Source organism: Sinohyriopsis cumingii, chromosome 7 (genome assembly GCF_028554795.1).
Source record: "Sinohyriopsis cumingii isolate HCF-2022 chromosome 7, ASM2855479v2, whole genome shotgun sequence".
Taxonomy (NCBI): Eukaryota; Metazoa; Mollusca; class Bivalvia; order Unionida; family Unionidae; genus Sinohyriopsis; species Sinohyriopsis cumingii.
In genome coordinates, this window is record NC_142967.1 from 39,179,823 (window position 1) to 39,191,688 (window position 11,866).

The window sequence follows — 11,866 nt, forward strand, 5'->3', positions numbered from 1 at the left end:
TTACATTCGTTTCATTTGTGCCTCGTTTGTGTTAATCGGATATTGATTGGCCACTCGTGTTACACTAGACAACAAATTTTTACAAAAGTCATGTTACTGAAATAAAATTAGTCAATTCTTATCAATTTTTATGTGCTGAACACGAATATGACAGTCAAATTGCAAAATTGGCTCTAGTTTTTTTGTAATCTGCAAGAAATTAATGTTTACATAACGAAATGCATTCCAATAGTAAAAGGTCAACTGTAATAGCCTACCTATAAAAAATCAAGTCATTGACTACATCTTAGATTTCTTCGCCTGTCTCTTGTACAGCTGTTCGGGAGCATCTCTGAGGAGTGTCCAGAAGTAGTCAGCCAGCATTGTAGTGGACCATTTTCCCTGGTATCTTTGTTCCATTGTTGCGATATCTTGATGAAAACGTTCGCCGTGTTCATCACTAACAATACCACAGTTGCTAGGAAAGAAATCCAAATGGGAATGAAGGAAGTGAATCTTTAGAGACATATTGCAGCCAAGTTTCTTATACTTCATCAACATGTCTTCTACTAGTTCCTTATAGTTTTCTGCCCTAACATTTCCGAGGAAGTTTGTAGAAACTAGGCGAAAAGCATTCCATGCTTGTTTCGCGTCACCTTCCAGCAAGTTGTTGAACCGGTCATCTTTGAAAAGCTCTCGAATCTGAGGACCCACAGAAACTCCCTCTTTAATCTTTGCTTCGCTGAGTCGAGGGAATTTTTCATGCAGGTATCGGAATGCTGGCAAAGTCCGGTCAATGGCTTTCACGAAGTTCTTCATCAAACCTAGTTTGATGTGAAGGGGTGGTAGCAAGATTTTCTGAGCCTCAACCAGAGCTGGGTGTTGGATATTCTTCTCTCCAATGGCTACATTCTGCCTGTGAGTCCATTCCTTCCTCATGTAGTGCATTTCCCTTGCTCGGCTATCCCACTCGCATAAGAAACACATGTATTTTGTATATCCTTGCTGCAGTCCCATTAAAAGGGCAACTACCTTCAAATCACCACAGAGGTGCCAGCTGTACTTGTTATACTCAATGGAATTCAGTAGCTGCCTTAAGTTATCGTATGTCTCTTTCATGTGGACAGCATACGCTACTGGAATAGATGGAAGAATGTTTCCATTGTGCAAAAGCACAGCCTTGAGACTCAGTTTCGAAGAGTCCACAAATAGTCTCCATTCTTGTGGGTCATGAGTGATTTTTAAAGCATTCATGAGGCCCTCAATATCGGAACAGAATATCAGATTACTTTCCTTTCTGAAGAAAGGCTCCAATTGCTGGTGGCGCTTTCGATATGCAGTAATTGTGACATCTTCTTCTAGAAGATTCCATTGTTGGAGTCTTGATCCTAGCAATTCTGCCTTGTTCTTTGATAAGTCCAAATCACGAATCAGGTCATTTAGTTCTTCCTGTGTTATTCTGTGTGGGGTTGATGATGCACCACAGTGAAAATCTGGATCACTGCATGCTGATGGACCAGGAGAAGAACAGGTCGACTCACCTTTGTCTTCGTCAGATGAATCAAGAGAATATTCTGCTGGAGGTTCTGGAATAGGAAGTCCCTCACCATGTGGAACTGGTCTCAATGCAGACGGAATGTTTGGGTAGACTATTCTCGACTTCTTTCGCTTCGTTATTCCGCCGGAAAGAGGAGGAACCAAGCAGAAGTAACAGTCATTTAGGTGGTTGCTTGGCTCTCTCCACACCATTGGGACTGCAAACGGCATTGATGACCTTTTGCAATTCAACCACTGTGAAAGCTGTGTTGTACATGTAGCACAGCATATATGCGGAGCCCAAGGCTTGTCTTGGTCACCAACCTTGCATCCGAAGTAAAGATGATATGCCTTCTTCACTTGAGAATTGATACTTTTCTTCTGGTTGGCAAATGTCACTTCCCCACAAATATAGCAAAAATTGTCCGCGGTATTAACACACTTTCGAGGCATTACTGTTCTTTATTGTACGTAAATGGATAAAATAATAAGTTTTATGTAACAGTAGCTTGAACTGTCTCGCACAACGTCTAAAATATTTTAAATGCTGAACCTATCTGATTGGGCTTTATATAGTACACTGCTTACGTCAGCTTCAGCAGCCGCCTGGCATTAGTATAATAGGCCTACACATGTATAGTACACTGCTGACGTCAACTTACTTCAGCAGCCGCATGGCATTAGTATTGCATTGCATCAGAAAATGATGCAATCAACTGTGGATGATGTGAGCATGATGGTATTATGCAATGTTACATCATTATTCCGGATGTTGCTGCAGTCCTACTGGAGAAATTTACACAGTGAAACATAGAAAATGAGGTATATGAATATCTTCAAAACGAGAGCCAATACAAATTTTTCACGGTTATATTCGTGTTCGGCACACCAAAATACTACAGATTAGGGCCTTTTCAAGTCAGTAATGATTTCACTGTTGACCAGTGTTATTGGCAGTAGCACGTATAAAAACGTACGCGTAAGTCGGCACTTTCAATTCCCTGGTTTTTGAAACTAGCGCACAAGAAGTTGTAAATAGCGTGATGTTTCGTGATTTTAGCCCGCTAAAAATGAAAACTTACGCATATGTTTTATTCTCATACCCACTAGTTTTTCTAGCGCGCTAGTTTTTTTTAGTGGTTTTTTGTTTGTGGGGGTGGTGCTTTTTCTAGCGCGCTATTTTTTTTTTTTTTGGTTTGCTTGTTTGATTTTGTTTGCTAGTTTTGCTCTTAACGCCTGTACGACTATCAATTTGATGAAACTCGCGCGCTAGTTTAAATTTTCAACCGTCAAATGAAACGAATAATATCATTGTATTTCCGGAAAGAATACATGGCATGGGGGTTCTTTCGTTTTAAAAAAATATGGGAAAGTGGTGACAGAGAAAGGTTTTTAACAACGAATTCAGGACACTGTTGCAGAATGAGCAGATTAGATAAAATTGATGAAGATTTAATATTGAAGATAAGCAGGAGGCATTGATATGAAAAGTATTTGTAATTTTATATATTTATACATACTGGTAAATGATTGTTTGTTCATTCGCTATATGTTATTATAGTCGTATGATATTACTCTATGAACTTTTGTTTTTCGTTTACAAGCACGCTTGTTTTATTTCAGTTTTCTTTCTCGATTTATTTGTAAAGTGCTTATTTTGCTGTATTTGCACATAATTGCGGCGGTGGCTTTTTATAACGATCGATGTTTTTGGGGGAGCGACATATCCAACGGGTGTATAATAAAGATGGGAAAAAGGATTGAAAAAATTGTCTTCACCAATTTCTTAGTATTAGTTCCTTTTTTAAGAACGCGTGTCTTACATTTTTTAAAGAGCAAGTACTAATATTTTTACTTATATATCTTTATAAGTAACCACGATAAACTGCGTATTGGCACATTTGAAAAGCTGTGCTCGTGATGTCCACAAAATAAGTAGAAACGATTCGTGGTCTACACAAAATAAGTATAATCGATGGGGGAATGTTTAACCCCATTCAACGACACCATACATTACCCACGATGTACTGCAGTATAAGTTTGTATCACATCACTGTGAACTGAGTTATTCAGTACTGACATCGTATAGGCGAAGATACAAGATTACCTACATCTCTATTTTCATCGCCTAATATTACCTCTGCAAGAAGCGAAAGTGGCAGAACACCACAACATAATGTTTGAAACATCTTGTGTCATATCTTCGTGTTTATATAATAAAAACGAACACTACATGTGTGCTAAGTGTTTGTACTTTGAAGTCAACGTTTCGTTTAATTATGTAAAGATTAGAAACATTCCTTTGTGATTGATAAATAACAACAAATCTGTGAAAAGATAGTTAAGAATTAAATCCATTAGCAATTGAAGCTCATGAGTGGGAGTAGGAAAACTCAGCAACTGTATCTCTTATTGCTATAGCCATTCATCATGGGGAACAAATGACAATAGAGCTACGTCTATTTATTCAAGTGCTTTACGGGGCAGTGTCAGTGAACAAAATACATTACAGGTGCATTTGCCTAATGTGGACACCTGTCAAATAGATGTTGATAAATTAAGCCTGAAATGAAAGTCACTTTTCACCCACACGTTTCGATAAAACTTTGATATTTACAAAAGCAAGTGTGGGGGTGATGTCTTACATCTCAACTCTGGCATTGTAAAATCTATAAGTTATTAATATGTTGTTTTAAATAGAACACCTGTGCTAGACAATGTATGTATGTATGTATGTACGTACGTACGTACGTATGTTGTTTTTTTAGGATTTAACGCCATTTTTTAGCACACGATATACATGGCGGCCAGTATTAATGGTGGAGGAAGAACCCAGGAAAACACCGGAAAGAACCACCGACCCACGAGAAGCGTATGTATGTATGTATGTATGTATGTATGTATGTATGTATGCAGAAGAGAACGAATCCTCTATTCAGTTATTTTTTGTTACTTTCTTTCAGCCATGAGTCATTTCATTAAGTACGTTTAACGGCATTTGTACTGCTGCTTGTCTTTTTGAGTAAACACAAAATGTTTTTTTTTTATAAACAAACTTTTTTTCATATTATGACCAGTGGCATAGAACTAATTTTCGAAAGTAAATAAAACAATGTTTCTCCATGTAAATAAGTAATTATGCAGAAAGGAAATTATTGACAAGTACAAACAGCACATGTTGCCGACCTTTTCTGAGTTTTGTATAATTATCTTTTCTTGCTTTTCTTAAAAGGCGTACGGCATGTTCAATCTTTTTGTTAATTTTGGGAGCATTAAAATATTAATTACCAATTAAAATACACGTTTGATTATCAAAAAGACGTTTATTAAAATGAAACAGTTTAAAAATCCACTCGCACTACCACATTTGATTTAGTGTACAACTTAGAATTCAAAAGAAAACAAAATTGCTGGCGTCCTCTATGAGTGTCCGATTTCATTTCATACTGGCGTTCATTATAAACATCATTCAGTCAGGTAAAATATCTCAGGTAAATTTTAAGCAATATTATATCATAAAAATATGAATTGCGTCAAGAGTACATTAATTTATGCAACTTTGACCATATCTGCTACAAGACATGATCAAATTATTGTCTGAAGGCGAAGGTCAGACATTTAAAAGCATATAGCAAACCATTAGGTCTCTAGCTACGTAATGTTCAACCGATATCATTTGAAAACATCAACAATTACGTACAAAGCTCACAAGAAAGGACAAACGTATGGAAGGTATACAAACTCTGTTCCAGAGTTGGTACGTCCCTATATGGGATAAACATATACTGTATGTATATCTTCACGTCTTTTTTTCATTACTCACAAAGTTCTCTAAACTTCTTATTTACTTATATTAAAGTATATTAAAATGCCGTGTTAGTATTATATCTCTACATACAGTGTCACAGCATTTGCCAAAACCTGGACGATGTCTCTTGCTGTCGGCAATTCCATATGAACTAGAGTTATCAGCATGCGTTTTTTGTGGAACATCGTCGATGGCGCATGCATGACACAAGCTATGCTTCAAGTAGAAAGAAATTATACTGTCCGAAGAGCGTCAGAATTTGTTGAATGTCTGTAAGAAGTCGGTATTCATTTGAAATATTCTCGGTTGCATTACCAGCAGCCTAGTATGCCCAGATATCCACAGCAGACGAGCAAGCTAGACGACTTTGTTCTTGAGGCATCTCGTCTTACAAAGCATTTCTACGCATGTGCATCAATACAGGAAATTACTTTGACTCGCTTTCTTAGTCGATTCTTCACACTTTCCTTTCTCTTAATTCTTTCATTCTTATGTAGTTGGAATGTCAACATCTATAGCTGTTATGAGATTCGTAAGAGAACCTTCTGGAATGTGGTTATTCTGGTTCTTCTTTGAATAATGGCGATTCTTTACCTGCCTGTCAGAAGAAGAAAAAAAGAAAAATCAGATTTACTCAGAAAAAATCGTTTGATTGCAGTACAAAGTTTGGTTCAACACGTACACCTTTTTAAATCATCTAGACATTACAAGATTCTGTCTAACTTTGGATGAATCAACTCGTTGGAAATGTATCCTTGCAATGATATCTGACTAAATCTTAAACAATAACACTCACTAAAATGGAGTTTCGGTTGTATTTATTGTTGATGTTTGATGTCCGTAAACGAATTTGTACTCGATTGTCAAATGAACAAACAAAATGCTTGACCCTCGCAATATAATGCCCATGTTTTAGACATTAAGCTGAAAATGATTTTCGTACCAATCTTTGTACGTAATGATGCGATCTCGTTTAATTTTGATAATAAAGGACTCGACTTTTTATCCTTCATGTGACCTAGTTCGGCTGCTTATTTTTTTTTTCTTCATACTGAAGAAAATAGTGTTTACACATTGATGTCAGTGCTACGTCAAGGCACAATATAATGCTAATATTTAGGATAAGGTGATCATTAATCATGATTTATTACTAATACTGATAAATCTAGGACACACTTGATAAAGCATCAAGTGGTTCAGTATACATGTCCCAATGGGCAGCTATAGGCATTTACTTAAAATGCATGAGACATGTAAATCAAAATGCAGTGTATGTATGTATGTATGTATGTATGTATGTATGTATGTATGTATACATGCATGCATGCATGCATGCATGTATGTATGTATGTATGTATGTATGTATGTATGTGTGTGAGTATATGTATGTATGTATGTATGTATGTATGTATGTATGTATGTATGTATGTATGTATTCAGTTACTCATAGATATTCTTTTTGTCACATATTCCATTGAAACACCTCATTACGGATTCCAAACTTTCGAACAATTTAAGTTGCTCCTTTCGCATCTGTAAATATTTGAAAGTTACGTTTATGCGCCTGATGTCGTGTCTATTTAATTTTGCAACTGCGAACATGTAATTTAACTGATTATCGTGTCTGAGACTGAAATTAATGTATAATTTCTATACATGCGGAAAGCAAACATGGCGCATGAACTCTTCTCAATTATTGATCACAAAATTACTGTTGTAACAAAGCAAAGAAGTTTGTAAAGTAAAATATATTCCCAAATTAATTTAAAGGCGTTTATAATAAAAGACAACTATAAGAATTATACATACATAATATACAGTTATTGTTGGGCGAAAATTTTCTTTTGTCTGGCCACTATTACAAAAGTTTCTTTCGCGTAAACACACAAATATATAATAAAATCTTCAGTTTTTCTCTGGTTCATATTACTATGGTGTTTCGGTACTTTTGCTCCTAGTCGAACCTTCAGTTATTAAATGTATTAATTCTCTCACTTTCCAGTTGATTATTAGTATGCGGCATATAGTGAACTAATATTCAGATATGAAAATGACGGGTGACAACATTAAGACGTATTGATCTCTGTCTTGTTTAACATCGTACATACGTATGAGTGTGTTCTGATCACATACACCGAGTGCACCCCTAATATTAACCTTGACATATCTCTAATATCTCTAATACTAAAATTTATTCGTTACCTTGTTTGAACAGGGTTTTACTATCAGTCAGTTATTCCTCCCACACACGATCAGATGTCACCGCCTATTTATTTTAGACTAATGTTGTGAATACACAAGGTATGGAGGTAGATCCTATTTCGGGAAGGTTTTATGGTCCTCGTATCCAGCTAATTTATCCATACAAATTCAAATAGTCTATAAAATATGTATTATGGAAGGAATTGGGAATTTATTTTATCTGACGTATCCACACAGATTAAGGTGGTTAAAATTATAATCATTATTAAATGAATTGTGAATTTATTGTACTATCCGTTGACTTTGCATTAAGTGGGATCAAACATTTATAGGGGTGTGATATTATATTTCCAGCTCTAAGAATGATTTTAAGGGAAGCAAATAATAGCACATATCTTGACATTTTATCCATTGTTCACTCGTACTCCCTATTTATAGATGCATTGTATTACATTTCTTTTATTAAAACTTTTTCTAAATTAAAATAAAATTGACGGACGCACAGAGTGACGGACATGAATTATTGAACATAAACAAAAGAGAACATATAGTAACCAAGAATCGTTTTGTTTATTCAATACGCAAAACGGGCACTTAATTTCGAAGTCGGCAAAAACATAAGCTAACCTGGCCCTCCCTCCCACCACCACCATACATTTCAAAAGTACATGTGTATCAAATAATGCCTGAAGATGCACAGTCTGGCTGATACATAAGTTCAGAATTATTTGTTACACTATCCTTGCCATGGTCATCTATTTTCAAGTCCTTTGATTTATAAAAACAAAATGACTTGTGGAGAAATATGTAATGTACAATGTTTAAAAAAATATGGTTATCATCAACTTACGCTTTATCTTTTCAAATTTTTGTTCTCTCGGATATAACGTTCTCTTGGACGCAGTTATAATTACACTACTTGTTTCTCTACTTAGATTAGTCTCACAAACTACACAAAGGCGAACATTTTTTCTTTATATTTGGACACGTGTCATCCTAACAACTTTATTTCTTTACAAAAACCAATCGAAATAATGAAAAAGAAGATCAAATTAAAATAAATATAAATAAAACGTAAATTGGGGATTATATTTATAGTAACTGTCACGTTCATACTTCACTATTTTTCTAGAAATAATAGTCATTATAGATGTCGAATCTGGTTGCTGAGTTTTAAAATTGTGTAATAATTATAGTGTAATATATTTCTTCAATCGTGCATGAAAAATGTTAATGTAATCTATTAAAGATTAAATAGTTTGAACATATTGTAAATAATGTATCACTTCATTAACCGTTTTTCTTTTCGACCACGGTGAGTATAAACAATTGATTAGGTATAAGGCATATGTCACACATTGAGTGAGGAGATCAGTTAGTACGACTACTAATTCATCAATAATAGATATGGCAAGAAATGATATAGGCACATACAATTTTCACTGTCATGAAAATCTACCTACCAGCCCACCTGCCAGTTACACACACACACACACACACACACACACACACACACGTCATAATGGGCAGGATAACACAGACCTTTTCTTCAAAGAAAACACGGGGATAAATAATGACTTAAACATAACTAGTCCTGGTAAAAACAGACAGATAGATAGATATATAGATAGATAGATAGATAGACGGACGGACGGACGGACGGATAGATGGATGGACAGACAGATAGGTAGATGGATGGATGGATTTTCGGCCTAATTAATGATCTATTCAAACTAGGTCGAATGAACCTTCTACCCGTATTTATATAAAATGTTTTCAACGATTTTCTTAGTTAAGGTAGGTACCATCCATTTTGAATAATACCCAAGGGATGTCAGTGTACCACAGGGAAGCATATTCCGACTCCCTCTTTTCATCATACAAATTAACAACACATCGAAATGCCTGAATCCAAGAGCTAACTATGCTTTACACACCTACGACTTTTTGGTCTGCTAGAGATCACAAAATATGCTTTCTATTGAACAAAACGTGCCCATATGTATGCTTAGAGTGTGCAATAGTAAAAATCTGAGCCCACATTTTCGAAATCTGAAGCTCTGTCTTGACTGTTTTGTTTTTCCCGTTGTAAAGGAAACCACATTTTTAGAACTTCTATTCGTGACCTTAAGCTAACTCTCCTTCTTCATATTAGATACCACAGAAACAAATGTATTTTAAAAAAAATCATAGGATTTAATACGAGTTGTAGAAAACACAGCTTGGGGATGACACAGGAAGGCCTTTTGTGGTTATGCAGAACATTATAAAATTGTAACTTGATTATGGCTCGACTGTGTACGGATCAGCTTGCACGTCTTACCTGAAGAAGATTGATCCAATATATAGCCAAGGACTTAGACTTTATCGGGAAGCATTTATGGCCTCCCCTTCAGAAAACCTCTGTACTGAGGTAAATGAGCGATTATTTTATCTCTGACGAACGAAACTGGCTTTTCAGTTTGATAACAAACCATCCTCTTATCCATCTAATATTGCATATGACGTCATCTTTAAGCCCAATACCAAACCGTGCATGATTGGAAACCAAAGTTTATTTCACCTTTTGGCTTAAGAATTCGTCCTCGAATAGAAGCAACAAAATAAATAAATAAATAAATAAATAAAATTACTTTACCAACACTGCAAAAATTATAGGTTCCTTAATCACCGCATTGGTTATTAAAATCCAACTCACCCTACAAATATCATCGTTGCCATTAGAAAAAGTGTTCTACCAATCGTCTCGGGTTTTGTTTTTCTCAGAGTAAATTCAATTACCTTAGACACTACTCTTGCTGCCATTCAGACGGTTCGAAATATGCAGATAAGGTTGCATGTGCCGTTGCAGCTCTATATGGCACCATGTCACCGAATCAAGGTTCTGGCTTTACCATAGAAATCACAGCCGAACTCATATCATTCAACTACCTTGAAACCTTTGAAAAACATTAATTATCTCTTATGATTTCTTTTCCACACAGAGAAACCTTAATAAATATTTTTTAATTTGACAACCGGTTAATATTACAGATTTTAAAGAAACATGATTTGCATATAAAATCTCTGAAAAACAGTTTTTTGCCGATTTACATTGGTACCAAAGGTAAAAGAAGGGTGGACAAAGAAGCCGAAGATAACATTCAGTCACCCCTTGCTCAATAGCAGATTCCATATGGGACTTCAAATTATTATATAAATCGGCATGTATGTTCTCTATACTTGGCAAACTATATTAAATGGAAACACTCCATACAAGATTCGGAACATCAAAGCATGAATGCATACCCTCATTCATCGTGTATAACGAATGGAAGATGATACCACGTGGTGCTGTGTCGTTCGCGTGCGCGATACAAATATCTGACCTAAGCGTATCGTTTGACCGATAAACCACGGTCGGATTATATACTTTGCTAGTGTTTGTCCAATCACGGCCAAACAGATTCATGTCGAATGCATGGGCCCCAAACATCAGACAAAAAAATATTTAATTTTTTATGCGTGCGAGTGCGTGAGTGTGCGTGTGCGCGCAAGACGAAGAAATATTTGTATGTGCCCCACGACGGAAAATTGAGACCTTTTCAAAGAATACTGTTTTTCTGTAACAAATTCTGACTCAATGTTTAAGGGATATCATACTTTTACCTTTTTCTTTTGATTGCTTGTCCTTATACCGTTTAAAGAATTTTAACATATTTAAGTAATATTTTCCATATTAAATGGTTTATGTTCTTTATATTCCTATTTTTTCTTGGGAGTAGGTGGCCTTTTTTACTTTTAAATGTTGAAAATTTAACATTTTGAAGCATTATAATAGGCATGATTTGGCTGATGTGCCTTTAAACCCTATACATACATTTCGTCGAGCAATACGTGTTAATCCAGACTTGGAAATGTGACCCGAACAGCACGTATGCATCCGTTTGACTATTTAGAAGAGACTGGTGTACGATTTGGAATAAAGTGAGGTTAGTTTATCTTTCCTTTTTATTACCATTTTCTGTCACAGCACTGATATCAGTAGTTAGAGTGCCTATTGAAATAATAGTTGTTGAAATAACGTATCTACTGACGTCTGAGCTATAAGAACATTTTTATTAGTATTCTCAGTTCGATTGACGTGGTTGTTAAAGCATGATGTGTGGATTTTCGACGTGACTTAAATCTTTCACACGGAACCTGTTAGAAATCACGGCAGCATAAAGCCATACATAGTAAATTCACACAAACGCGCATGCACGCACACACACATACACATACACACACTGATAAGCGATGGATTCCCAAAAAGTTCGAAAATAGCATGGGAATGCAAACCAACAGCACAAATATTATACA